The sequence below is a fragment of the Choloepus didactylus genome, chromosome 1 (assembly GCF_015220235.1).
Source record: "Choloepus didactylus isolate mChoDid1 chromosome 1, mChoDid1.pri, whole genome shotgun sequence".
NCBI classification, from domain to species: domain Eukaryota; kingdom Metazoa; phylum Chordata; class Mammalia; order Pilosa; family Megalonychidae; genus Choloepus; species Choloepus didactylus.
Genome location: NC_051307.1, coordinates 163,743,941 through 163,770,917, shown reverse-complemented (window position 1 = coordinate 163,770,917; position 26,977 = coordinate 163,743,941). Strand labels below are relative to the sequence as shown.

At 37.7% G+C, this 26,977-nt stretch overlaps 1 pseudogene; it reads left to right on the top strand.

Annotated features, from left to right (window-relative positions):
• The first annotated feature begins 23,958 nt into the window (after positions 1-23,958).
• On the top strand, positions 23,959-24,163 carry LOC119510782 (annotated as a pseudogene).
• Positions 24,164-26,977: the final 2,814 nt, after the last annotated feature.

Sequence of the window (26,977 nt, the reverse complement as noted above, 5' to 3'; positions counted from 1 at the left end):
ATATATTTATTAGGGAGATTAGCCTATAGTTTTCCTTTCTTGTAGTATCTTCATCTGGTTTTGGTATTATAGTGATGTTAGCTTCATGAAATAATCTAGGTAGTGTTCCTTTTTCTTTAATTTCTTGTGAATTTCTTGGAAGAGTTTGAGTATAAATGGTGTTAGTTCTTTTTGAAATGTTTGATAAAATTCCCCTTTGAAGCCATCTGGGCCTGGGCTTTTCTTTGTATGAAGGTTTTTGATGAATGTTTGAATCTCTTTACTTGTCCTTGGTTTGTTATGTCCTCAAATAACTTCTGAGATTATGGCTTCTCCATTAGTCTGGATCCTGACTCACGTCTCACAATGGATATGTAGCATGAACAAGAAAGGAAATTTCATTGTCTTAAATAACTGAAATTTCAGAATTGTTTGTTACTGCAACTTAACCCAGTGTATCCTGACACAGAAAATAAATTCTAGATATTAATGACACATAGTAGGTGCTTACTAAACATTTTAAACACAGATCTCTTTTTTCCCTCTTTATGTTGGGGATAGAGAGAAAAAGAGAGACTCCCAATTTCTTCTTCCTTCAACTTCAGAGGTTTATTTTAAGCAAATTCAACATATGAGCATTTGACTTATATAATGTTGAACTAAAGTGTTTATTTTGTTAATATAGTTTAAAAATATGCCTTACTTTATAAAAACCTTTTACAATGTGTTTGTTTTAAATGGAAAGCGCTCCAATTCTTTAAAATCAGCTAGGTAAAAAAAAGAAGGAAAAAACAGATTATGACAGCCCCTAAGGAGTCTTCCAAAGTTTGCTATTAAGTCTCTTTTCTAAATCTCACTGAAATGCTTGCTTAAAATAGGTTTTCTATTTTCTCTTTTCCAGATCTCACTGAGGCAACCAGGTTAATTTATGACTTTAAGGAACCCATTCAAAATAAATGCTATTTTTGATTCCAGTGGAACTGAAGTCCTTCAAAAAAAGGCCTCTGAAAAGGAGAATATCTTCAGGCATTGAGCAAGGCTGGACTGGATCTTCTTTGGCTACGTTCCATACAGGAATGAACATCTGAATAATTAGGATATGAATTTCAAACAACTTCCCATTACTAAGAGCAAATGTTTTAATGCAGGACAAAAACACCCAAATTTTGTGCAATGAGCCTGTTGTTATTTAAAACTCTGGCATCAGTTGAAAATTTATATTAAAATTATAAATTTCCAATCCAGCCTCACAAAAGCACAGCCCATTTTTAAGGCTGTCATCTCTGTTTGCTTGGTAAAGATTCATATACCCATCTTTCCAGCACTTGCAAAAACTATACTAGTAGATAAACTGTCTTTCATTGTTCTGTCTAGTTATTTCATCCATCTCCTTCTTTCTCTGCTCTGATTTATAAGAGGTCTGATTTTCTCTATCCAGAAATTCTTTCAAATTAAGTAATTTGATATTTTTATACATCTGGAAACTTAAGAAGCACAATTTATTTGGCTCTTTAAATACCATTTCCTACCATTTTTGGGCTAGGAATGAATATATACTTGGGTTAAGGATACAATTCAAACTTACAGAGATTTGGTTTGCTATGGCTGGGATTTTGCTGTACTATTTCCTCTCAATTCAATTGGCCAAGAAAATCCTTTTAATTTTTTCCCTCAGAAATATCTCTTAAATCCACTTATCTTTCTGCACCCCTTGGCTAGTGCCATAATAGTTCTGGTTCGCTTCATCTCTTGCTCATAAATTTCAAGCTTCTCATCCGGCCTTCCTGGCACCATTATTCAGCTGTGATCAGAATTGTCATCTGAGAAACCAAATCCTAAAAGCTCATTATCTGCCTAGGGGAAAAACCTGAATGCTTCAGCATTTAGAATTTGCCTTCCATCTTATCTTTTCTCCCCATCTCCTGTAATCTGGTGCTCACAATCCTCCAATGATACATTTCAGCCTCACTTTCCATGCCTGTGAGACTCATGATCTTTTCCTTGATACAAATATCATTCTCTTCTACCCTATTCTCCTAAATATATGTCCTTTAAGATTCAGCTTCCTGGGAAGCCTTCTCTGTCTCCTCTACTTAATAACTCTTTGGTGCTCCACTACCATAATACTTGGGACTTATCTCAATTATCACATAAAATGTATAGTATTGTAAGAATTGATGTCATGGTTTAGCAAACATTTTCTTAAAGAGACAGATAGTAAACATTTTAGGCCCTGTAGGCCATATAGCCTCTGTCACAACTACTCAACTCTGCCACTGTAGCATAAAATAGTCATAGATAATGTGTAAATGAATGAGTGTGACTATGTCCAATAAAACTTTATTTACAAAAATAGGTGGTGTCTGGATTCAGACTGCTGGTTATAGTTTGCTGACTCTTGATTTGGAGGTATACTTTTATCCCATTGGATAGGGTGTGCCTCAACAGAGGATACTGTCTTACACATCTGTTTGTCTATTCAAGTACCTACAGGATATTTAAAGAATTAATGAGAGAGTAAATGAATGATTGCAAAAAAGGAAATGCTACAGAGGTTTACATGAAAGAGAACAAAGTAATTGAAAAAAAAACAAAAACAAAAACAAACCAATTAATCCTACATCAATAATTTGCATTTTCTGGCTTGGTTCCTACATCTTTGCTTCAATGTTTTTGAAAACATATAAATGTGAATAAACAGAACAGTAGAAACACAACAATAAAGGGATGAGAAAGTCACAAAACAGCAGACATATGGTCTCAAGTTCAAGCAAAAGGCAAAGAATGAGGATCCTCATTTTTCCATACCATCTGAGCCCTGAATTGAGTATATTGCCCAGCAAAGAAGATCCAGACTTGTATCATGTAGGACTTTTTGGTTGCAAGTGACAGAAACCCAATCCAACTGTCTGAGGCAAACAAAACAACACAAAACAAAAGAAACAGACACTCTTCTAAGTAATCAAAGAAAGAGTTGAAAAATCAGAATTCCAGTTAGGAAAATCCAGGGAAAAACATCTAATTAGCCCAACTTGGATCAGGCACCCACTCCATAAGAACTTTACCCCACTTGAGTGAGCATTTTCCCAAAGGAAGGGGAGTGTGCTGCACTTAGAAGAAGGGAAGGGTGATGAGCAGATTAACATTAGAGCTCTACTACTGGTTGGTTTTCTATCCCAATTATTACCACTGGGAAGAAGACAGATCTGAGATGATGAAGATGCCGATAACAATTCTGGCAAAGGTGTGGGTACCCAACTTAGTCTCCGAACCCAGTGAGTCTCAGTGAGTAAGATAAGCAAATATATGAAATAAGAGGTTGGCAATTGCAACGCTTGTAGTAGAATTGGCTTTCTGACCATCCAGAGCAAAAGGAATGCTCATGCTAAGAGTGAACAGAAGGGAGAATGACTATATAGTGAGAGTCTCATTCATCTATATGGTTACCTTTACCACAGGTCTTTATTTGTTTATGCCACTTCAATCCACTGTTCAGTTACTTTCCTTTCAGTCTGAAGAACTCCCTTTTGCATTGCTTGTAGGGCAAGTCTAATGGTGATGAACTTGGTCAGCTTTTTTTTTTTTTTCTGGAAATGTCTTAATCTCCCCCTTATTTTTGAAAGACAGTGTCCCTGGACATAAAATTCTTCATTGGCAATTGTTTTCTTTCAGTATTTTAAATATTGTTTCCTACTGCCTTCTTGCTTCCATGGTTTCTGATGAGAAATTGGCACTTAATCTTTTTGGGATTCCCTGTACATAACATGTTCCTTTTTTCTTGCAGCTTTCAGAAATTCTCCTTGTCCTTGTCATTTGAAAGTTTTACTACTATGTGTCTGGGTATAGTTGTCTTCAAGTGTATCCTGCTTGGTGTTTGTTGGGCATTTGAATGTGCATATTCATGTCTTCTGTTAAATTTGGGAAGTTTTCTGACATTATTTCCTTGAATTTTCCTCCTGCTCCTTTTTCTCTTTCTTCTCTTTCTGGAAGTCCCACAATGCATGTATTGGTAGGCTTGATGGTATCCCACAGGTCTCTTAGGCTCTGTTCACTATTTTAAGTTCTTTTTTATTTCCGATCCTCAGCCAGAATAATTTCAATCTCTTGTCTTTGAGATCATTGATTATGTCTTCCACAAGCTCCAATCTACTGTTGAAACCCTCTAGGGAATTTTTCATTTCAATTATTGTGGACTTCAACTCCAGTATTTCTGTTCAATTTCTTTTTAAAATTTCTATATCTTTATTGAGATTCTCATATTGTTCTTTCATTGTTTTCCTGATATACTTTAGTCTTTCTCTGCATTTTCCATTATCTCTTTGAGCATATTAAGGATCATTTTTTTTTTTAAAGAATTTGTATAGTATGTCCAAAGTCTGGTCTTTTTTTCATTGATGATTTCTGGATCTTTGTCTTGTTCCTTTGGATGGGCCATCATTTTTTTCTTTGTTTGCATTATAATGTTTTGTTTCACACTGTGCATTTCAGTATTTTAAAGTGTTAACTCAATGATTTAGTCCCTGAGCTGTCTTTTCTTAAGTTTGTATTCAGCTAGTGATATGATAGAGATTTTCTTGAGTGCCGGGGCTAACAAAAACAAACAAACCAAAGCAAAAATCACCTTTCACAGTCTTTGTGAATTGGCTCTGTGTTGGCTGGTGTTCTCCTTCAGAGTTTAGCCCCCTGTCAAGAAGATTAGTCTGAAGTGAGTGTGCAATGCAGTGTTCTCTTCCTCTTTTCTGTGCTTGAGACTTGTTCTTGGCTTGTATTTGCTTGTAGCCTTAGGAATTCTCCTGTTTATAGGAGTTCAAATGCCCCTTCTACTCCCTATGAAATAGACTTTCTCGCCCTTCCAGATGCTGTATTGTATTTCTTAAAGCAGTTAATACTTTGCTTCAGGCCACTTTGACTTAATCATTTCTGACACTGCTTTTGCTGTCTGCAATGTGCTTCTGTGTGCAGGGCAATTCCTGGGAGGGCAAGCCTGAGACAAGATTTCTGGTTTGATCTTTCAGGCTGCCACTGATAGATTGGCACCAACATGCAGGCACCCCATTACGCACATACAGGTTACTCTGCTTCCTCCAGCACAGGACCAAGGAGTCACAATGGGAGTACAGGCTGGCTGCACATTGTACCAGGAAGGGCATCACGGAGGAGTCAGCAAGGGTGCCACAAGCTTCTAACACTTTTGAAGCTGTGCTTTCTTGATTTAGCACTTACCCAACTTCTGCAACACTTTACTGTTTTCAACAGTTTTGAGGAAGATGGCTTTACCCATTTTTGCTAGTTTTCAAAGATTCTGTGGGGGAACAGCTACCTGGAGCATCTTATGCCACCATTTTTGGTCACAGATAGCTCAGTTAATTTTAAATATTGAGACTTTCATTGTATTGTAATTATCTAGTAATTTAGACATGAAAACCTTTCTCCTAACCATTTAGGAAGGCTGAAAGTTTACTGTAATCCTATGCATTTGGCAATATGACATTTCAGAATTTTCTGTGGGGGATCAGAATCTGGGAAAAGTGACAGCCCTGATTTTTATATCTGGAGGTCTGGTAAAACCAGGCAAAACCTACTGCTCTGTTTCCCAGGAACTTGAAACCACATGCAGTTTCACAGTCATCTCTTCCTTCTTATATACTTTTGGAGCTATTAAAGGTAGAAAAAGTCACACTGATTTGGTATGTCTTTTGATTGTTTTCATTTGTTTCTGACAAAGGCTTTTTGCTGATGTTAGAATTAAAGGCTTTATTTTTGGGAGTCCTCTCTCACTTGTTTTTCCATTCTGTAACCTCACATTTCTGTCCTGTCCCAGAAGGCAGGACTAGGGCTTGAAATCTCAGAGCAGATGAGACAAGTGTAAGATCACAGGTGGGTTGATGAATCCCTCATGACCACATGTGCTATGTTTTAATTAGTGGAGCTTTTCTTATCTCCATGACTGTATTTTAATTGCCTATGCACAGCCTCATTTCCTAAATGAAGGTTCACAGGGACCTTGGAGTCCCAACAATTATTTATTGCTGTTTATCGAAAGGTTCCAGTTAGCTTCCTGTTCCACAGCTTTAACTCAACTCACAGTTTCAGGTAAGAGATCTATAGTGAGCAGCCAATTTGATTGTCAGGCCCCTTTTATCAACTCTAGCTGTGATAATCCATTCCTCTTCATATAAGCCTTTAAATGGGTAAATCATCTCTTGTATTTGTGCATAATAATAGCTAGCACTAATGGAATGCTTACATTGTATCAGGCACTGGGCTAAGATTTTTAAATTATATTTCATTTGATCCTCCCAACTGGGATGAGGAGTGTCCTATTATTGGCCTTTGTCTCAGAGAGGTTAAGCAACTTACTGAGAGTCACACAGCTAGGTAAGCATAGGGCCAAGATTTGAACCCAGGCAGTCTGACTCCAGAGCCCAGATATATATATATATATATATAACTATTAAATGCTTGACATACTTCTCTACCTCATCTTCTTCACAATCCTATGCAGTAGGAAAAGACCCTAAATAAAGCCAAAGAAATAGCCCCCAACACCAGAGAAGTTAAATTCCAAAGCTCTTCAACAAACCAACATTCTCGTGCTAAGACCAAGGTCATGCCCATAACATGACATACAGCCCCACATAGGGAATGAGTATAAATGTGAGAGTAGAGGACAGAACTGGAGGGGAAGTGAGAATTTGCCTGTATGACACACTCCTGCTCATTAGACTGCTCTGTTGGTCAAGTGTAACAAAGATTCAGGTAACCTCAGAAAAGAAACAAAGCTATTCTAAAGCTACATTTGGTTCAATGAAAGATGAGGAATCGCATGGAACACCCTGTAGGGTTGGGCCTTCTGGGGCTAGAAGGTGGAGAAGGACTGGGAGCTGGGGCAATTCAATGTATTTCAGGAATCTGGGCCTTTGGGCTCCTCCATTATCAAGCCCAGTTTCTCAGGCCATCTGCTCCTCTCCAGGTTGTCCATTTCTGCCCATACCAGCAACCGTGTTATCCTTCCCCTATTTTCAAGTCCAAAACTTGGAGAGAAAACCCCATTGACTCAGCAAATATCTGACACCTCTGTTTGGATAGAATCCCCAGCCCCACCAGAACTTGCCAAAGGCAGATTTTATTTGCTGTCCTTCTGTCAAGTGTCTACCCCAGGCCCAATCAGCTGGAGCTGGAGTTGGGGAGGGAGGGGGCAGGGGCAGGGGCAGGGATAGACAGGACATAATAAATTGAAAACCTTGACCACCTAGACCAACCCTTCTGCAGAGCTCTTAACGTCTTCATGGGCTGGGGGTTTGGAGACACTGACATTAGTGCATCTTTTACAGAGAGAAAATACTGCAATTTTGCATGAACAAGATGAAAATTCACTCTTGTCTAATAGGGTGTTTACATTTTGGGAGATGATTTCTCAATTTTCTCCAGGTTACATAATTCTTTCCACAGAGATTCAGTGTGAAGTACTCATATTTTTCTCTTTACAAATCAGATTTAGGTAAAATTCCTATGGTATGTTATATGGGAAAGATTTTTTTCACCTGGAAACTTCTGAGACTCAGTATCATCCAGAAATATAACCACCCTGTTTCTCATTCGGGATTTTGGTTGAGGCTTTCAGGCTGTGAATTCTTACTCTTTATTACCTTCTCTGCCACATAACTATTCTCTTATGAATTGTTAGCATTTCTAGTGTTTTCTGCTGTCTTATACCCTACCTAGTGGTACTCAGTCTAGCTACACAACAAAATCACCAGGTGCTTTTAAAATACTGCATCCTGCTGTGCATCTCCAGAGATTCTGATTTAATTGTTCTGAGGCAGAGCTGGGCATCTCTAAAATAAACTCTCCAGGTGATGTTAATGTAAAGCCAGGTTCATAACCATAGTTCTCAAAATGTGGTCCCTGACCAGCAGCATCAGCATCACTTGGGAACTTGTTAGAAATGCAAATTTTCAGGCCTGCTGATTTAGAAACTTTGGGGCTGGGGCTCAGCAATCTGTGTTTTAACTAGCCCTCCAGGTGATTCTTATGCACATTCAAGTTTCAGAACCATTGGTCTACATTGAGCTGTTTAATATATTGAAGTGCTTCACAGAACCATATCTTTGGAGGTGGCCTCTTGAATCACTTTTGTCACACAGTTTAACTGACTTCCTAAGAGTTGTGTTGTGCTGACTCATAGCTTAGAAGAAAGTTAATAGTTTTGATAATTTTGGCAATCCTTAGTTCATTTGTTTATGACTATTAATTATCAAAGTAAAATAGCTAGTCTAGTCCTCTCAGTGATTTCCCTTTAGTATTCCTTTTCAACATGATTGTTTTCCTAATTGTCTCAGACAATTGTTTTTTTTCCCTGCACCTGTTCCATGACATTATAAATTGGCCCGGTATTAGGTGAGTACTTTTTCTATCTTCTGCTGCCATAAGAATTTCCAGTTGTTTGGGAGAAAAGGTCCAACAATTGTTTACCAAGATTTTTGATATGAAGTATTTTTACTATCACATAGGCTATAATGTTCCTGCCATAAAAGCAAATGTATATTGCAATCTACTCCAATAAAAGCACAATACAAAGTATAACATAAAATAATAAAAATTAAGGATGCAATGCAGTCATTGTATCGTATTATAATTGCATCTTTATGAGTCTGCCTACACTAAATGGTGAGCTTCTGGGAGTATGCATATCATACTATTTTCTGTATGACAGAGTGGATGGTGTATTGTGAACATAGCACATATTGGGTGAATGAATAAAAGAGTGAATGAATTATGGCATCATCCAACACTAGCTGGTCACATCCAATGCATCATGCTTGTTTTGTCTGGAGGCCACATTATAAAAGATTCATTGATGACATCTAAAGTAAAAATGTCAAGCTGGGACATTAGAATCCTTTGGAAGATGTAAAGATATCTGGAGAGGAAAGGGGAATGTTGCATGGGTTTGGAGTTGTTCTCTTGTGGAAATGGAACTGACTCTCCCCTTCCTCTATGGAAGCTTGGGAGGGTTCAGTGCTGTTCTTCCAGTGAGTGGGGGGGAGAGCATAGGTTGTAGTAACAGAGTACAAGGGTGATGGAATGCCCTACTGCAGTAGTTGAGAAGGTGGTGGGAAGGCAAGGTCCTCCTGTCCCTGGGGACTGAGGTATCTATGGTGGGTAGGGTATGGGAAGAGCTGTGGGAGTGGTCACCCATGTTGAATATATTCCTCCAAAGAAGCATTTTGAGAATATCTTATTTAAATTTGTATGTTTAAGATGATGATAAAAAGGCACTGGAGCATGTGGTTTATAAAGAAAGTTCTCAAAAGTTGACACCACGCCAATCCCCAAGTTAGACACTAGTTTCACTTGTGACTGGGGTGTGGAAAGAGTAGAGGTGTCTGTGGAGCTAGAAAGATTGTTTAAAAAGGGAATCTCAGAAAACAGAAGGGCCACCTCTAAAGAAAGGGCAACCCTATCATCTTAGGTCAAGCTAAATCAGCCTGACCTTACACTGGGTAGAGGGTGGGGTTGGACATGGGTATGGGGGATGGGGTTAGAGCATCTGACTGTGGATGGACACAATGGCCCTTCTAGTAATTCTAAATCCTCATAGAGTGCAGGAGGGTTTCATGAAGGAGTGTGAATTAACAAGGAACATTAATCTTAGGCAGATTTTAGAAGAGAACTTTCTTACTCTGTTACCCAAGCATAGGCACCATTTGCAGAGAGATCTGATGAAGGGCAAAGACCCTTGAGCTGAGGGTAGTACAGAAAGAACCATTTTTAGCCCTGGAACATAATAACCTTTTTCTTTGATGAGTGATTTAGATTTGTGGACTTCTTGATTACTTTAGTGTGTTTTCCATCACCTTCCTCTTCTTTCATATTTCCTCCACACCCATAAGCCCCCAACCAATTACCTCTGTTCTATTTCCCCTCACTATCCAAGTTCAACTCTCCTAGTCCAATGGCCAGCTTCCACTTCTGGCCCACTTGCACTCTGATGAAGTAGGTGTCAATAATCTATCACTATATGAAAATATAGTTATATTTCCCACCCACACTAGGGCTCTCAGCACATACATACATCTTCTTAGCAGCCCAAAATGAAGGCCTTCTGGTTATTATGAATACATGCAGTATAAATGGACATTATAAGCCTTCTTTCAGTTCTGTGGGACATAGATCCTGCCACAGGGCCTTTGCCCATGTGATCTCCCTATCTGGAATTTTCTTCCTCTCCCTTTCTACCTAGCTAACTCCTATTCATCCTTCAGATTTCTGCTCAAATGTGCAAACTGCAATAGTAGAACAAAATGACAATGCTGATATTTCAGTATTGTTTTCAAGTTTTAAAATCATTATTTTATTTTTCAAAAAATGTCAGAATAACATAGTGGGTAAGAGCATGGACCCTGGGTCAAAGCTACCTAAATTTGAATCCTAGCTCTGCAAATTACTACAGTGTGACCATGGCAAGTTCCTTAACCTCTCCTAGTTTCAGTTTATCCATCTTTAAATGGGGATAATACTGGTACTCATTCTATAGGGTTGCTGCAAGTATCAAATGAGTAATATTCATTTAAAAATGATTTAATTAAAACTAGAAATTAAATATTTAATATACTTCAAATACAAACATATTTAATCCTGTTACAGAAAGGAAATGAAAAAACCACTAAACAAAAATAAGAATTCTTTTATAAATTACTTGAAGTCATAATTAATAGAAATAAAGTATTAAAAAATTAATGCTACATAAAAATGACTAAAACTTAAGAAAATATTCAAAGTGAAATAATTTTTGATCTCTAAAAAAAACAAGATCTTAAAAAAAAATGCCAGTGTTATCATTATTGACTCTCCAGAGTTTGTGTGTTTGTGTGTGTGTGTTTTGAAAAAATTTGCAGCTGTTGAAAAAGCACTGGTCTGTGAATGGCAAGAAAGGATTTATAACTAATACCACGTGCTTCTTTCTGACTCCATTTTCAAATAATCCCATCCCTTGATTGATAACTTTGAGAAGATAATTTGAACATTTTCCCCATTGGAACTACAGAACCCATACCCCTACAGAATCTTGGTTTTCCTTCAAAGAAAACATTTCTGGATCCTTTTTGTCTTTCTTAGGTTTCCCATGTATAGACGAAGATTCTAATGCAGAGTTACCTATAAATGTAAATACCGCTGTCTTCCTATGCTACCTTTCCAGAAAGTCTTTGTCAACTATCATTTCCCTTTTTTCTTAAGCATCCTGGAGGAACAGAACAGTTTCAAAATGAGTGCAACTTTGATTCAAAATTTTAACGCAGAATATAATTCTGAGTATTTCCCATGATTCATGATACGTGATTCTGGCTTCAGTTTATCAAAATGCCAACATAACAGCTAACTAAATAACAACAAACTAATTATAGTATTTTAGTTCTTAAAGACTACATGATACACTAGGATGCCAAATAGCAAAGACAGGTTTTGCCCAAAGAATTCTCTGCCCTCACTCCCCAAACTAGATTAAGTCTCTATGTTATAATCCAGAGACTAGCAAACTATTTTCCTTGGGCCAAATCCAGCCTAATGATTACAAGAATCCTGCCTATTCTTGTAAATAAAGTTTTATTGAGACACAGCCACACCCATTCCTTTATGTATTGTCTATGGCTGCTTTTGCATTACAGTGGCAGAGTTTAGTAGTTGCAACAGACACCATAGGGCCCACAAGCCTAAAATATTTATGCTTTGGTCCTTTACGCGAAAAGTTTGCCAATTCTTAGCTCCTTATGTCTTTCCTTCAAAACCCAAATACAATTTGTAGTGACATATCATGTAATTATTTTATTAATGTTAATCTCTCCCGCTATCTTATAAGGTCCACAGGGACTAAAACCACATCTATTTTCACTATTATATTCCCAGAACCTAGAATAGTGCCTGGCACATAGTAGGTGCTCAATAAGTTCTTGTTAAATATATAATTAGATTATCTAAGTTGATCATTCAAGGGCAAATAATACCTTTGGGGTAAATCTACATTTCTGTTTAAACCAGCGAGATATAAGCAGTGAAGTTTAGGTGAGGTAACACAAAGTGCTCAGTATAATGTCTAGAACATGGATGTGCTGAATAAGTGACAGCTATTATTATGTGAGATCTTTCAAATCTCCCTTTGTAAACCCTATAAAACCTTTGCCACCAGGGTATAGCCTGTAATTGTGCAAAAAATATTAGGAAACACATTCATTTTATAGCTCATGTTTATTTTTATTCAATGCCTAGTGATAGGCACTTTCTGCATTTCATGGCTTTTGAGTTTTACATAACTTAAGCATTCCTGTATAAACTCTTGCCAATAATGTATCTTCTAGAAAAGAGGATCAAAGGAGGGGTCAGTAGCTTTATCAAAGAACATGTTGATTCTCTTATGTTTGCTCATTAACCTGGGCATGGGAATCTTCTGAAGAGCTGAAAAAAATATTGATGTTTGGGTTCTCTCCCCAGAGATTCTGATTTAATTGGTCCAGGTTGGGCTTATAAAGCTTCTCCAGTGATTCTAAAATGCAGACTGAATTGAGAACTTCTGTTTTATCACTTAAGAAGTACTCAAATAATATATTTGCTGAGAGACTGAATATACAAATGGACATTGGCCAGAACATATATGAAAATAACTATAACTCACAACCTTTACAGCAACCACCTAGGAAAGCCAAACCATAACCTCTATGACATCAGCTCAGAATAGTCAGGACTTGGTCAACATCTGCCAGCTTCCCTATTTTTTGCCCCTGCTAACAACCCAGGACCAACCAGAGAAAATCAAATATCCTCCCCAAACTAATCACATAAGATGTCCCTCTTCTAGTCATCCCACCTTTAGCTTACACATGCCAACAATCTCCAGTAAGAACATAATTTAAGCATTCCTATTTTTTCATTATAAAACTTTCCTACTCTTCTGCCTGCCTTTGAGTCACTGCCAAATACAAGTGATGGTGGCCTACTCCCTTGCTATAGAAAACTCTGAATAAATAGACTCTTCTCATTTGGGTGGCTTTCATTTATTTTTACAGGGCTATTGTTTTTGTCACTGAAACTAGTGTTGTACATATGATTAACATACTTTGGCATTTCTTACAATTAGCAGCTTCAAGTAAAAAGTCCCACTGGAATTAGCTTAGGGAAAAATTGGAATAAGGATTCTGGGATGTCTTAGACAACCCAAGAGCAGGGTATGTAAGGTATTAGGAACCAGGGAATGGAAGGCTATAGGAAACCGGGAAATTTCCTCCCTATGTTTCTTGTCCCCACTTTTCTCTGTGTGTCTGCTTCCTTCTTTCTTCTTGCTCTAGACCACCTGTCTTTATTTTGCAGCCTACATGACAAAATAACCACAGCCAGCCATTTCCAGGTTTATTTTGCCTCAATTAAAGACAGATGTGCCCAAACTAACTTAAATCTCTTAGTTCCAATTCCAAATTCTCCAAAACAGGATCTTCTTGGCCCATGCTGGGTGAAGTTCCTTTTTCTGCTATCTCCACTGTAACAATGTAGATTGCAAGGAGATCAGTTCCCACAGTAAACAGGGAGGGTGGCCAAGTGGGACGTTGTAGTAATAAAATTTTTAATAATAAAAAACTGCTTCCTTTAAATTCCAGACTTGTACTGCATGTTTTGTTCAGCTGTTTTTAGCACTCTTGTGATTTTTGTCTCCTTTGGTAAAGCTTATCTTGCATTACTTGCACCAGTCTCAGGCCTCTGGCATTATTTTAACATTTTAAGGAAAATTGTCCCTGAAGCCTCCATGAAGTCCTCAGGGGTGCCTCTTTATAAGCTTATGTGGCAATAGAAGTGTGCCTGCTGTGCTCTTTATTGAGCAACCAGGTCTCCATGCCCTCACCATTTTCCAATGTACTTTAGAAATACACTTCACCCATAGCTTGGCAGGGGGCCCTGATCCCCAAATGGTCCATGCTATCCTTTCTTGGGAGCTTTACGTCCTTGATTATTCTTGCCCTACAGACATCAGTTGGAATAGGCATTTGAAGCACCCCAACTTTCTATTGCACCTATATCCACTCATTCACAGTGGCCCTATTCTCCCTCACTTGCCTCACTCCACCAATCCACAAGGAAGACAGCAGGGAAGTACTATGGATAGAGTAAGAAACATTTTCTTGAAGTGGAATAATCTCAGAGCCAGCCACTCCTAATCAACTTAGGCACTAAATTCTAGGCAACACAAGGAGGCAATTAAGCATAAGTGTAGACCGTTTGCTTTATAGGTGAATATAAATTGCAGAGACTAGAGTTTTGAGACACTGTGCTCAAGCCAAAACTAGGGCACATTGTGCTTTTCCCATCAAATCACATATCATAAGTACAGAAAAGCCCAAAGGATTAAGCCTGGAATTGATACTTTCAAAGGAAGCATGGAGAAAAGTGCCACTTTAATTGCTGCAGCTATGATAACTATGGGGTTTTCCACTCTTTATTTCTATAATTTTTTTTGGAGAAGTTGTGGGTTTACAGAAAAATCATGCTTTAAATGCAGAATTCCCATATACCCCCCCATTATAACACTTTGCATTACTGTGGTACCTTTGTTACAATGAAAGAATATTCTAATTGTACCATAAACTATAGTCTACAGTTTACATTAGGGTTCATACTTTGTGTGGTAGAGTTCTGTTTTTTAATTATTATTTTTATTCTAGTAACATATATACAACCTAAAATTTCCCATTCAAATATATGTCAGTGGTGTTAATTACATTTACAATGTTGTGCTACCATTACCATCAGCCACCACCAAAACTTTTCCATCACCCAACAGAAATTCTGTACCAATTAAGCATTAAATCCCCCATTTCCTACCCATACTCTGGCCCCTGATAACCTGTATTCTAGTATCTGGTTGATGAATTTACTTATTCTAATTATTTCATATTGGTGAGTTCACACAATTTTTGTCTTGCTGTGTATAGCTTATTTCAACCAACATGATGTTTCCAAGGTTCATCTATGTTGTCACATGTATCAGAACTTCATTCCTTTTTTACAGCTGAATAATATTCCATTGTATGTATATACCAAATTTTTTTTTATCCATTCATTGGTTAATGGATATTTGGGTTGCTTCCTTCTTTTGGCAATTGTAAATAATGCTACTAGCAACATCAGTGTGCAAATATCTATTCCAGTTCCTGCTTTTAATTCTTTTGGGTATATACCTAGAAGTGGGATTGCCGTGTTCGATGGTTAAGTTCATGTGCCAACTTGGCCAGCTTATGGTGTCCAGATGTTTGGTCAAGCAAGCATTGGCCTGATTGTTACTGTGAGGATATCTCATGGTCTGAAATCATCAGTAAGTTGATTTCATCTATAGCTGATTACAAATACAATCAACTGGAAACTGCCTTTAACAATGAAAGAAGTCTCATTCAATCAGTTGAAGGCCTTAAAAGGAGAAGTGATGATTTCAGCAGTCAGAAGAGAGACTTTCTGTCTCTACTTCAGCCAGCCAGCCTTCTACTCCACAGGAAATCATTGGAAACCTCCACCTGCGCTATAGAACTTGGATTTGCCCATCCCCATAGTTGCATGAGATAATTCTTAATAAAAATCTCATTACTTATATATTATATATATATATACAATATAATATATTACATATAATATATATAATGTTGGTTCTGTTTCCCTAGAGAACCCTGGCTAATATTCTGGGTCATATGGTAATTCTATACGTAATTTACTGAGGAACCACCAAATGTCTTCCACAGCGGTTGAACCATTTTACATTCCCACCAACAATGAATGAGTGTCCCTATTTCTCTACATCCTCCCCAATACTTCTTTTCCATTTTCTGAATAGTAGCCATTCTAGAGGGTATGAAATGGTATCTTATTGAGGTTTTGATTTGTGTTTCACTAATGGCTAAATGTTGAGCAGCTTTTCATATGCTTTTTTGTCCATTTTTTTTATTTGGAGAAATGTCTATTCAAGTCTCTTGCCCATTTTTTAACTTGATGTTTGTCTTTTTTGTTGTTGAGTTGTATGATTTCTTTATATTTTCTGGAAGTTAAACCTTTATCAGATATGTGGTTTCCAAACATTTTTTTCCCATTCTGTAGGTTGTCTTTCTAATTTTATTATGAAGTCCTTTACACAAAATTTTTTAGTTGTGATGAAGTCCCATTAATCTATTTTTTTCTTTTGTTGTTTGTGCTTTTGGTGTAAAGTCTAAGAAACTAATGCCTAAGACAAGGTCCTGGAGATGTTTTTCTGTTTTCTTCTTTTATAGTTTTCTTATATTTAGGTTTTTGATCTGCACTGAGTTTTGATATCAAAGATTTACTGAAGACTTGATATATTTGCCATTATGCAAATGACATAGTCTTGCTTTTTTTGTCGGTGAAGTTCAATTAACATTTTATTATGTGAAGTCAAACAGGCGCCTACTACTTAAACTTTAGCTTCAAACAAGCAGCAATATTGTCAGTCTGTTTTGATGTCTGTTATTTTTAAGTAGAGAGAACATGAACAAAGATATCTGGGGGTTTTGTATTGGTTATATAATTGCAGAGTTCACAATCTTTTTGCCCTTTTCAAGGTCTTGGAAACTATCTGATCTGACATTTCCCAAGCCAGGTATTTTAGGACAGTTTCTGAAAGATCCTCTCTCCCTTTCATTTTTTTTCCTCCTCCTGAAATATTTTACATGAATTTGTAACTCAGCTGGCCCTTCACTGAGAAGGATTTATTAAGCCCTTAAAGCCAGTGAGAATTGTGATCTAGCCAGGAGGGATTGAGTTTCTAAATCCCTTACTTAGACATCACATTGGCTGTAGCATGATGCTTAGATGTTTCTGAGCCTCAATTTCTTCATCATTCAAATGGGAAATAATGAGGAAAGTAATGTATGTCTTGCACACCTCATAAGGAATCAAATGATAATCAAATGTTATCCCATACATGGAATTCCTAAAATCATTTATTGTGCACCTCCTGTAGGCCAGTACCCTGCCAGTGCTTGAAATTGCAATGATGGAGCAAAGATAGACATGGTCTTTTCTTATATAGGTTTACTAGAGTCCACTGGGAGAATTAGATATTAATTTTTAAGTCACATGCACAAATGCAAACATTTTGTAACAAGTGCTCAAGGGAGAGGTATGTGGTGCTATGGGAAGCTGTATTAGGGGAATTTGCTCTAGGCTGGAGGTCAGAGAAAGCTTCCCTACTGTAGTGAAGTTTGAGCGATAATCTGCAGAAACAAAGGGAGTTAAGTAGGGAAAGATATACAGAAGTTTATTCCAGTCAGTGGGAACAGCATTTACAATGTCCCTATAAAGAAAAGACACAGGATGAATACAAGGTACTGGAAGATCATAGGAAAGAAAACCTGGCCCCTTGCCCTGCCACTGCGATAATTAAGCCTACATATTGCATACATGATCAGAAAGAAAAATAAAAGCAACTTTGCATCCTGAGATAACCACAAAACCCAGAAACACTCTGTCTAATCCTGGTCTTCCCAAATGAATCAAGCTTGGAGTTTGTTCTCAAAAGATAAAAACAACTTTATGGCTGACTTTTATAACCTAGATGTCTGCAGATATGATAATCTAATGAGGAAATTCTGTTTTTTGAGCAGTGAAAATAACAAATGGACTGATTCTAACTGTAGTATTTTCCTTTAAATGCCTGCTTTATCCTTATTCAGGGTGTCCTGTTCTTCTGAAGGCTGGATCCTATTGCAAATATTGCAAGGAATATTTCTTTTCTTACTGCTTAAATCTCCCACTGAGTGTTCTATAGACAATTGCTAGTGTGGCTGGAATTGTTGAAAATGACATTAGAGAGACTCAGTTGAGGCCAGCTCATAAAGAGACTTGCAGACCATGTTTGGAGTTTTTGTCATTACCTTAAGAGCAAAGGGAAAGTGACATGATCAAACTTACATTTGAGATCATCACTCTGGTTACAGAATGCAGAATACATTAGAGAGGAATAGAGAGGGTGCCGTTTAATCACATAGGAGGCCCTTGGAGTAATCGAAATGAGAGAAGATGGAGGGTTGTCTAGGGTGGTGATAGTGGTGGTAAATGGAGAGAAGAGAATGGAAATAAAAGATATGTAAATGGTAAAGTGAAAAGGACTTGATTCTGGCCTGTGAACCAGTTGTTTGGTGGCACTATGCCCTGAGTTGGGAAGCAACGGAAGAGGAGCAGGCTTGGGGGTCTTATATATATGTTCTATATGTGTGTATGTGCTTGTGCATACACACATAGACTGAGGAATTCCTTGGGATGAAGAAACTCTTATGCTCCATTCCAAAGGACATAGTGCCTTCCCCATATCCCCAGGTATCAGTGTGTAATACATTAAACCCTCTGGTAAAATACACAGAATTTATCCCTGTGTCAAAGCCACTGTTGTTTCTCCTTGAAGAACTCATTTAAACATATACATTCCTAGAACAGATGAAGCATTAAGTCACAATCTTCCTCAACATATTAATATCTACTTATGTTTACATGTTAAAAATTCACAAGGTGTGTTGTCACAGCACTACTCAAAGGGCAGTCCTGGCAGACAGCATCAGCATCACCTGGGAGCTTGCTAGAAATGCAGAATCTTGAGCTCCACCTGGGTCCTACTGAATCAGAAACTAAGGGTGGGGGTTGGATGAGGAAAGGGCAGGAATCTGTGTTTTGACAAGCCTTCCAGGTGATTCTGATGCACACTCAAGTTTGAGAAGCACTTCTTATATGTCTTCCATGCTTAACAACAATTGTGGAAGGTTGCTATTATTATCATCTGTATTTCAATAAGGAAGAACTGAGTTGAGTGATTTCCTTAAAATACCTGGTTGGTGGTGACAGAAGGTCCAATACAGTGCAAGGATCTTCTGAATATATATTTAGTGCCTATCATGGCCCTTTCATTTGAGATGAATGTAAGGAACTTAAGGAAATGTACATAAGTTTAGATTGGGACCGAGGGTGGGAAGGTGGGTTTAGAAGAGATGGAAGGAAATCCTACTTCATTCCAAATAATAAGCCACCAGATTATATTCTTCTGCCTGGGGAGGGCCTCATAGGTAGGAGCAGTAGTGGCTGGAGTTGGGTGATACCAGCTCATGAGAGCCAAGAGTACACCTCTTCCGAACTCTGCATTTCGTGATGTGTTGGTAGCTTGAAAATGGCAAATGCCACAAATCAGTACTCCCTCCAAGGACCAGTTGTTAATTTCTCTAAATTATTTAATTGTGGCAACATATAACACTTTTTAAGTGTGTAATTCAGTGGCATTACTTACTTTTACAATGTTGTGCTACCATCACCAGCTTTCATTACTAAAACTTTTTCATCATCCATATCAAACTCCATACCCATTAAGCCATAACTCTCCATTCCTTCCTTCCCCCATTGCCTGGTAACCTGTAATCTACTTTATCTCCATTAATTTGCTTATTCTAGATATTTTATATATGTGGAATTATACAACATTTGTCCTTTGGTGTCTGGCTTCTTTCACTCAAAATAATGTTTTCAAGGTTCAACCATGTTACAGCTGTTGAACCAGGTATTGAAATTTCATTCCTTTGTATAGTATAACAGTATTTCATTTAACCCCATTTTGTTTATTCATTCATGTCTACAGACATTTGGATTGTTTCCACTTTTCAGCTATTGTGAATAATGTTTCTCTGAACACTGCTTACAAGTGGTTGTTAAATTTTTACCAGCACACCACTAGATTGATGCCAGATCTCAGATACAAAGTATTATAAAACAGGAAAGAAGGGAATGGGGAGGTAGGATAGGTTCACATGGGGAGGGAATGGGGAGGTGGGATAGGATCAAGATAAAGTGTTTCCAATCATAATTATGAACTGGATTTTTCTGCTATGGATTAGATTGAGATAATTGGCAACAAATAAATCTTAAATTTTTGCTTCTAGGTGGGCTAACCAAGTCAAAAAGGGAAAAATTTACTGAATATACTTGTGATTGAGACAAAAATAAAAAACATTTTAAAACGGGTTTCTAGTTTCCACTAAATATAAAAAGTAATATGGGCAGTATTTTCATAATAAAGAATGCTTCTTCAGCCCTCTTCCTAAGCATCCCACTGAAGTCACTCTTAAGAGCCCTTGGATAAAATGATATCAGGAGCCATCAGCAAGCGCTACAGAATTTGGAAAGAAATGAGCTTTACAAAGATCAGGGTTCTGTTACACTTCAGTGAGAATTCAAGTTGAATAAAATTGCTATGACGTTTTCTATAAACCCAAGAGAAAGAAACTGTAATTTTGCTGAAACATAGATTCATTCTTGGAGTCTTGTTTAAAATGAAACCTGACTTAACTAAAATTTTAATATATTTTTGTTTAGAAACTGAGTGAAGGTTTATGACTTTGGGGTCCATAACATCATGGAGCTTGGCTGCTCTAATCAATTATAGGGATCACCTAGAATCCTTCTAGCCCAGGGATTCTCAACCTTGGTTACACATTAGTGGGGAGATTTTTAAAATCCTGAAACCTAAGCCACTCTCCAGACCAGTTAAATCAGAATCTCTGGGAGTGGGACCCAGGAGTCAGTGCTTTTTAAAACCTCCCTGGGTGATTCCAATGTACAGCCAAGATGAAGAACCCCAGTCCTGGAACAATTATAGAAACCACCCCCTTATTTTATAGATGAGGAGGTTAGTTAATGCCCAAAGAGCTTCACTGACTGGCCTAAAGCTACTCAGATAGTTGTTAACTGGTGTATCTTCAATCGGTTAACAACTATCAAGTACTTTATGTTGGCCCACTGTGATGGGTGCTCTGCAGTTTGGAGGAAGGACCTCCAGTAGGGTGGATTATGGAGTGCTGTGCTCAAAACTCCCCATAAACATTTTTATCCTGATGAAATCATTTAAAAATCAATAGTTATTTCAGGTCCCCATTTCAATATGCTTCCCTCCCCCAAGGCTATTCCAATCTCTCTGGTTAATATTACTCTAATAGCACTCCATAATTTATTTTCACAGTATGCACAATGGTTTTTAACTGTATATTAATTTATGAAATTATTGTATTAAAGTAGGACTCTCCTACCAGTCTGTAAGGTATATAAGGGTAGGGATTGTGCCTGGGTTTTGCTCACTATTCATTTACTCAAAAAATATTTTCTGAGTGTCGTCTCTGGGTCAGGCTCTGTCCTAAGAGTTAGTATCATGCCTGGCATGCAGTAGCTGCTCATTACATGTTTCTATCAGTCACAAGAAGGCAAAAAGAGAGAGTATACAGAAGCATGAAGAGGCAGCCCTTTGCCTTAGAACAGTGTTTCTCAAAGAGAGGTCTCAGGACAAACAACATTAGCATCAGCTGGGAACTTATTAGAACTACAAATTCTCCAGCCCCACTCCAGAGCCACTGAATAAAAAAACTCTGGGGGTGGGGCCCAGCAGTCTGGGCTCACAAGCACCCCCAGGTGATTCTGATGAATGCAAATGTTCAAGAATCACTAAACAGAGAAGTTGAAGGAATTTTGGGATGATTTATATGCTCAGATTTTATTTTGGTATAGATAACAAAGGGGGCCTTTGGTCCTTCCACCAGCTGCCCCTTTGCCCATCGCTCTCCCAAGGCCTCCAACTGTCCCCAGAAAATCAAGGGGCTTGAAGTGATTACTCGGATTCTGACCCCCCTGGGCATATCTCTTCCACCAACATGAGGTCTATACCTTCAAGGAAGATGCGAATTCAAAGTAGACATGGCTGAAAAAGAAGACTTCACGAGGCACTACTTAACAAAATTCTGAGAATATCCTTTTTAAATGAGTTGGCTGCATTAGGAATCAAACACACACAGACTGATAAATCAAGGATGGAAGTGTTGGCTGGTGTAAAGGTTGATACCACCTTATCCTACTATACTGGTCTTGCCAACTCTAGCCCTTAGTAACGCCCATTTGCTTTTGTTTCTCCCTCACAGGGGCTGCCAAGAATTTCTGGAGAAAGTCACGAAGCCCTGCTAGTTTGATCCACTCCCAAGTCACACCATCCAGTTTTGTGAAGCCCTGCCTGGTACTGCTGCTCATCACCCTTTTTGTCCTCTTTTCTTTCTACTTTGCTCACCACCTGCCCCACTCTGACCTCACTCTCAATAGTGACCTTGCCACTCCTCTTAGAAGGTCAAGGGGTCACTCCATGCTCAGCTTCCTTCTCTCCACCTCAGCTTTCTGCAACTCTACTTGTACCTTCTTTTCTCATAGTCCATTTCATTTATTTATTGAGAATCTTTTACATGCCAGGCACTGTGCAACTCATAATCTTGCCCTCATGATGAATTCAGAGAAAGCCAGAAATAAACATACAAGGAAGCAAATACATGTTCAACTACAATGAGTCAGGCTTATCAGAAATTGAGGACAGAGACACAAAGAAAATTAACCTGGTTCCAAGAAAGAGAATGGCAATTCCTCCCTTGATGTCTGTGAGATGGAACCAACTTTATTCTTAAACCTTTCCAAATGTGCTTCTCTTCTTATCTTCCTTTCTTCAAAATCCATACACCTGCCTCCTTTGTGAAACCCTTTCTTATTTTCCCAGCCAGAAGTGATCTTAAAGCTGTCCCTTTTGTGGCTCTTTCTGTCTTTTTTTTTTTTCCTGTGGTTGCAAAATGCCTAAGGGCAAGAACTGTGAATTAAACATTTCCAGTTCTCACCATAGGGCTTTGCCATGGGAGGCACTTAATAAGTCTTTTGGATGGGTTGCTACTAGCTTCTTAGTAATGGTAGTTAGCAGATATTTTAAAGAAATATTTTTAGATATTTCTTAATTAATTTGATGCATTTTGTGGATTTCAAGGCCTGGAAACTGGGAATTAGATGTTTCAACTGAGGCAGAAATGGATTCTTACTCCAAAACTAAAAGCCAGGCCTGTCTGCAGCCCTGGTGTTCATGAGTGAACAGAACCTCAGTAAAGGCAGCCTTAGAAACACCCAGCATTGCTTTGTTTTAGACAATATAAATTAACCTTTTAAAACATATGACTATTGAACCATAATGTAAACTGTGGACTATTGTCAATAGTACAATTATAATAATATTCCCTCATCAATTGTAACAAAGTTACCATACTAATGCAAAATGTTAAAAATGTGGGCAGGTATAAGGGAACTCTATATTTTCTGCATGATCTTTCCATAAACTTACAACTTTTTAATAAAAAAAAATTAGCCCATTCCCCCCCCCAAAACATGATTGACTGTAAAGAGCTGCTATTTTTGCTAAATATAGGATTATATTTTTGTTCTGTAATACTGTCTCCATCCCCACCATAACTTTCTGGAACATATCCCCATGTCCTTCTGTTTTTCCTTCTTCCTGATAAGCAGAAGTAGCTGTTGGACCACATTAATGGCTACACCAATTAAGTGCTGAATGTGTGAGGGCTGTCAGGTTTTGCATAAGAAAAAGACTTGATCAGAAAGTTTTTGATGGCAGTGGGACCAGAGGGCAGCCTCTTAGGGAAAGTTGGATTCATTTAGACAGAGAATGCAATGAGAGGGCCCTCCAGGCAATATGAAGGGTATCGACCAGGGAAGGCTGGCAGTGATAAGCATTATAAGTATAGCTGAACCAAACTGCTGGCACCCTGGGGTTTATTCATAGACTTTTAACTTCTATTAACTTTTGCTTGAGTATAAGAAGACCCAACCACAAATCAGTAAGAACGGACAGAGTAAGCATTTCCACAGATTTTTTTTTTTAAATAGATTTCAAAATGTTGGTAACTTTCCAGGTCCCATCCCACAATTTTCATACTTCTCTATAATCAATATGACCACATTACGCAGAGGGATTGGGAATCAATGATAACACCTTGTCAGTAAAGAACAACTTTCTAACATTGCCCAGGAAGGTATTTGTCTTATTTTTTAGTATTTAAATTAGGCAATGATCAGACCCCAAAATCCCAAATTCCAAAGACTATACTTTCAAGGATCATTTCTATAGTTTGTTACTAGAGGAGGTTCTCTGGTGTAGGGCACTGGAAGCCACGAGGAGGAGTGTTTTCTCCTGAGCGTGAATTTGGCACTTGATGTTGTTTTGCTACAATGACCATTAGCAATTGATGATTGTTCTCTTTCTTTTGGGAAAGTAAGAGGGATAGAATGTCGTCTGAGTGGTCTCTATTAAAAAAAAAAATCCCAAATTCCACATGTTATAGAGGATAGGGGAAAACATATTCTTCATCTTTTCCCACCACAACCCTTGTTTATAGGGGCCTATTGTTTGAAGGCCTATTTTTTTTTTTTTAACAGAGGCATCCTAACTCAGTGAGCTGGAAGGAATAGAGTTAGAAGAAAGCATTCAAATACATATCTGGTTATGCATGATCATTCTCCCTGGGAGCGAATGGGCACAGTGTGGCAGATTTGAAGTTCTCTGAGGTCTTTTCTAATTCTATGCTAATATTAGACCTCAGAGTGATTAATAATATAATTTAGCTGTAGCCACTTAATAATTATTTTCATTAAGGCTTTTGGCTCATGTATAACACTATTTTTCCCCTATCAGAAACTCAAGTCATTTTACAAATTTTCACTTGCTAAATAGACAACAATCTTCACACAAATGCAGATTGCATCAGGTTGAGTCTAGATAAAATGGGAGATGTTCTTTTTCATTTAATATTTTTAGTTCTTCTCAGATATTGTAATTTTACTTTCCTTTTGGTAGGCTCCCTTGCCCCCACCTTTCCCCTCAATTCTTTTTTTGGAAAACCAGTTGGAGGAGCTTTCTTTAGCTCTCCAAGCAAATTTACACTTGAAAACTTGTGTTTTAACATCTAAATTTGTAGACTACCACCTCTAGCCTCTGCTACCAATTAGACTGTGAAAGACTTCAAGGGCTGGGATGGAAGCTTGTCCAAGTTTATATCCTTGGGATTGAGTTCAATGCTGGCACTTAGCAGGTACTCAACAACTGCTGCTTGAATAAAACAATAAATGTGTGATAACCATTCCATTCTAGTCCACCTCATTAGCCACTCTGTAGTCCATGGAGTAGGTATAGGGATGGGAAGCTGGTAGAAACAACTGAAGGAAGTCAGGGAGGACATCTGTAAAGATGTTAATGATGGAAATCCCTGATTAGATTTATGTTAGAAAATAGGAATAAAATATTTGCCATAGACAGACCTCATATGTCGGTAGAAGCTATTATATCTCAGGACAATTCTTTGGGACAATGTGTGGTCCTATCTCTCTTTTAAACCCTCTTCTCCACACTTGTAACACTGAGTTGCTTCAGTTCCTGAAGATTCTAAATCTTTGGGAGAAAGAAGACCCACGAGTTCAGAAACACTAACAGGTTGGCAAAAACAAAGCAGTTAACACAATTGAATGTCATTTATGTGCCAGGATATTTATATACACACACTTTAATTTAATCTTCTTAATAACCCAACCAGGTTAATATTATTATCCTTATTTTGAGGTGAGAAAATGGAAGCTCAGATAGATTAAGTATTTTGAGGATAGCTTTGATGAAAACTATGAAGAGTTCTTTTGAACTCACCACAAAAGTGCTGGAGTCCAGTGTAATATCTTTGGCTGGTTTTATTTTCCTTCTGTTTTTTAGCATTAAGTAGTGGGCATTTGTGTGTGTGTGTTTGTGTGTGTGCATGTGCAATTGCACAGTTTTTAAATTTTATTTTTTTAATTATCATAAAATAAAATTGACTTTTTTTCTTTTGGTTCACAGTTCTATCATTTTAACATATGAATAGATTTGTATTACCACCACAATAATCAGTACACAAAAGAAAGTCCATCACCCCATAAAGCTCCCTTGTGCTATCCCTTTGTAGTCTCATCTTCCACCACTCCATCCTCTGGCAACCAGAGATCTGTTCTCTATTATTATAGTTTTGTTTTCTTGATAATCTCAAATAAGTGGGCTCATACATCATGAGCTTTATTTACTCATCATAATGTCTTTGCATTTCATCCAAATTACTGAGTGTATTCAAAGTTAATTTCTTTTCATTTCTGAGTTATATTCCATTGTATGGATGTATCACAGTTTGTTTCCACAATTGTCTATTTGTGATAGGCAGAATGATGGCCACCCAAAGATGGCCATCTACTAATCCCTGGAAACTATGAATATGCTATGTTACATATAAAGGAGAATTAAGGTTGAAGATGAAATTAAGGTTGTTAATTAGCTGATGTTAAAATAAGGAGAACATCCTCTGTTATCCAGGTGGGCCCAATGTAATCACAGGTATCCTTAAATGAGGAAGAGGGAGGCAGAAGAGTCAGACCAGAAAGATAGCAACTTGAGAAAGATTCAATCAGCCATTGTTGGCTTTGAAGATAGAAGGAGGCCACAAACCAAGGAATGCTGGCAGTCTAGAAGATGGAAAAGGCAAGAAAATAGATTCTCCTCTAGAGCCTCCGGAAAGGAAAGCAGTCCTGCCAACATCTTGATTTTAGCCCAGTGAGACCCATTTCAGACTTCTGACATCCAGAATTGTAAGATAATAAATTTGTGTTATTAAAGGGCATTGACTTGTTTCTAGTTTGGGGTAATTATGAATAAACTACTGTAAACATTCATGTTCTGGTTTTTATGTAAACATTAGTTTTAATTTCTCTAGGCTAAATACTCAAGAGTGGGATTGCTGGATCATATGCTAGATGTATGTTTAACTTTATCAGAAACTACCAAACTGTTTTTCAGGCTGGCTATATAATTTTGTATTCACATTAGCAATGTATGAGAACTCCAGTTGTTGGGAATCCACAGTAGCATTTGATATTATCAGGATTATTTATTATAGCCATTCTAGTGGTTGATTTTCTTTAATGGCTAATGATGTTGACTATCTTTTCATGTGCATATCTGCCTTCTTTATATTATCCTCTTTGATGAAATATCTATTCAAGTCCTTTGCCCATTTTTAAATTGTATTGTTTTCTTATTGTTTAATTT